Source organism: Pinus tabuliformis, chromosome 8, assembly GCF_031772625.1.
Source record: "Pinus tabuliformis cultivar Carrire ecotype Pingquan chromosome 8, CPIR1, whole genome shotgun sequence".
NCBI lineage: Eukaryota > Viridiplantae > Streptophyta > Pinopsida > Pinales > Pinaceae > Pinus > Pinus tabuliformis.
Genome location: NC_142294.1, coordinates 74,521,555 through 74,525,327, shown reverse-complemented (window position 1 = coordinate 74,525,327; position 3,773 = coordinate 74,521,555).

Sequence of the window (3,773 nt, the reverse complement as noted above, 5' to 3'; positions counted from 1 at the left end):
GTATGTTGAAACAATATTGCTGATAGGACCCTATAATACTAGTGATTACCCCATTACTATTGTATTTGTATCCCTTATTAATATTGTTGTGCCCCTATTGTCCCCATATTTTTATTACTATGCCCCATAGAATCCCTCTATTGTTATTTTTGTGGCTTTATATTATTATTGTTAGGTCGGCTGGGTTATATTGTGACTCCTTAGACTCCTATATATAGAAAGGAGGTTTTTTCATTTGAATCATCCAAGAATTGTTCATTTATGTAATGTAAAGGAGGTTGCCCCCTTGAAGAGGTTGAATTCTAAGGCGTTGATCTATCTTTCTATCTTTTTCTTGTGCTGGTTTCAACCACCATCCATCACATCATATTTAAGAGAAAATTCTAAGGTTCAAGCAGTGGAACATCACATTGAACATCAACAACAAGTCCTCCAACTCTTAAAGGATAACCTCGTGTTGGCACATAATAGAATGAAACAACAGGTAGATCAACATCGCAGCGAAAGAAGTTTTGATGTAGGCGATTGGGTATTCCTACGGCTACAACCATATAAACAAATGTCCCTCAAGTAAGCTAAGAAGGATAATAAATTATCACCAAAGTATTATGGTCCGTACAAGATGTTGCAAAAGATTGGTACTATGGCATACAAATTGGAGCTTCCTGCAGCGTCTTGAGTGCACTCAGTTTTCCATGTTTCATGTTTAAAGAAGGTTATAGGCGATAAGCTCCCAGTTCAAACAACATTGCCAGAACTTGACGAGCAAGGAAAAATTATATTGGAACCGAAAGTAGTCACAGGCACAAGAACTCGACAGCTACGAAATCGATCAATCTCAGAGTATCTCATCAAGTGGAAGAACTTATCTACTGAAGATTCCACATGGGAGGATGAGAATTTTATATAGAAGCATCCAGAACTACTCAAGCATTGAGGACAACACTTTTTTTGAAGGAGAGGGGCATGATAGGACCCTATAATACTAGTGATTACCCCATTACTATTGTAGTTTTATCCCTTATTAATATTTTTGTGCCCCTATTGTCGCCATATTTTTATTACTATGCCGCATAGAATCCCTCTGTTGCTATTTTTGTGGCTTTATATTATTATTATTAGGTCGGTTAGGTTATACTGTGACTCCTTAGACTCCTATATATAGAAAGGAGGTTTTGTCATTTGAATCATCCAAGAATTGTTCATTTATGTAATGTAAAGGAGGTTACCCCCTCGAAGAGGCTGAATTATAACGCGTTGATATATCTTTTCTATCTTTTTCTTGTGTTGGTTTCATAACAACTGCAGAGGCTTAATATGCAGGATAGTAAACCGGTGAAGGTTCCTATTCCTGTAGGTGGGAGGTTATCTGCTAAACAGTGTCCCAAGACACAAGAGGAGGAAGAGGACATGTCCCATGTTCCATATGCAAGTGTAGTTGGTAGCCTGATGTATGCAATGGTCTATACTAGACCAGACATTGCACATGTAGTGGGAGTATTGAGCAAGTTCATGTCAAAACCAGTGAAGGAGCACTGGACAACAGTGAAGTGGGTTTTCAAGTATTTGCGTGGCACTAGTGATTATGGTTGGTGCTACCAAGGAAGACTAGGATTGGACAGAATGTTGTATATTTGTGGCTTTGTTGATGCAGACTGGGCTGGAGATCTGGATTAGAGAAGATCTACGAATGGGTATATGTTTAACCTATTTGGAGGTGCAGTCAATTGGATGAGTAAGAAACAATCTGTAGTGGCACTATCAACTACAGAGGCAGAATACATGGTAGCACTCATGCAAGCAAGGAAGCAGTTTGGTTACAAAGATCGTGTTCAAGTATGGTGTTAGTATAGGGAGCTATAAGGATATACTGTGACAGCCAAAGTGCAATTTTCTTGGCAAAGAACCCCGCATATCATTCAAAGGCAAAGCACATTGATGTTCAGTATCACTTTGTGAGGGATATGATAGAAGGCAAAAAGGTGTTGCTAGTAAAGGTGGACACTTTGAAGAATACTGCAGATGCATTGACAAAATTTGTGAGCTCTGAGAAGTTCTCTTGGTGTAGAGAAACAATGGGTGTTGCAGGGCTGGATAAATGACTAAGCTCTCTTGTGGCCCACTGTGGAAAGAAAACAACAAGTGGCAGAACGTTGGGTTGTGTTATATTCTTTTCACGACTAGCCCACGTAGTTAACCGGGGGTTAGAGCGGGGGAGGTCAAAGGGGGTTTGAGGGTTACTTGTAACCCCACTTTATGGGGTCCGGGGCAGCGCCCCAGGAAATTTTGGTTTTGGACCCTATGTTTGGTTAGGCGGACCCACCTATGGTTTTGTGCATGATTTTTGCACATGTTTTATTCGACGCGATGGTTTTCGGTTCATGGTTTTGGACGTGATAGTTTTCTGGTCCATGGTATTGGATGCTTCGACATGTATAAATATGTATTGTAACATTGAAAGGAACATAATGAAAAATCAAGTTGGTAGTCCCGGTTTTGGGATCTAGGGGAAAATCTCTGTGTATATGTATTTTATGTGTTATGCTCTCGCATTGTTTATTTTCTGTTTTTTTTAGAATTCGTATGCAGGTAATTTCTATACAGGGTTAAAACCTACAGCCAATGCTGGTCAAACCTCAAAAAATTAAGGAAATTAGTGCTAGTTATGTTGGTCCAAGGGTTGAAATTTTAGTTTGAGGTTAGCTCAGTTCTGTAGTCAAAGGGTCTGCAGTTAGATATAGTTTACTTTGGCCCAAATCTGTGGTCAAATTGTTCTCTTCCACGTTCAAACTTACCCCTTTCTCTTCAGTCAAATTCAGTCAAACTCTTGGTAAAAAACAACAAATTCTTGGTCAAATAGAGCAAGTCAAACTCAGTCAAATGGGAATTCCTGTCTCTTGGTCAAACTTTAGATCTCCTCCTCTTGACCTCGCATGTGTGGATCATAAAATAGAAGAATGTGTATGATTTTGAATTTGTCCAAATGAGGAGGTTAACTTTTGTTTTTATATTTTTCAAATGGGTGACTTTTTGACAAAAAGTCACACCGCTTCATGGTGGGGTCGACTTGACCATTTGGGGCCCACTTGAAGCCCAAAAATACATAATTTTAATTTTTTGTTTCCACAATTTTCTTTATCCAACTTGGGGGGGCCTTTTGACATGTGGGAATACCTCCCGATGCTACGCAAAAAATAAACACTCCCTCTTAGCGAGGGACGCATTATCTACAACAAATTTCCCTTGCTGAAATTTATCCTTCCTTAAGAAAAAATCATGAGCTTGTCATATTGATTCATTTCTATAAAGGAACTCCATCCTTGAGTGGAAAATGTAACTCTCTCATATGTAAGCATCCAGGGCTTTTGGCCAAATTCCTTTATGGCTCCTTAGGAAAATGTATCAATCTCCTCTGGTCATTTCCTAGCCAAGTCCTTCTAGCATCCAAACCCTTCTAGCTTCTCAGGAGATAATTTTCCTTTGGACCATTCACCTTTCTGGTCAAAGTCCTTTATGACTTAGCCAAGTCCTTGTGGCTTCAAAGATGAACTACATCTATCTCCTTCGGTCAACATAGCCAAGTCATTCTAGCTTCGAAGGAGAAGATATTTCCAATCCTATAATTTCCAAGGGATATTCATCTTTGGTCAATCTAGCCAAGTCCTTTTGGCTTCAAAGGTGAATATGTCCTATAATTGCCCCTATAATTGTCTTGGGCCATTCACCTTTTTGGTCAAAGTCCTTTATGGTCTTAGCTAAATCCTTCTGGAAGC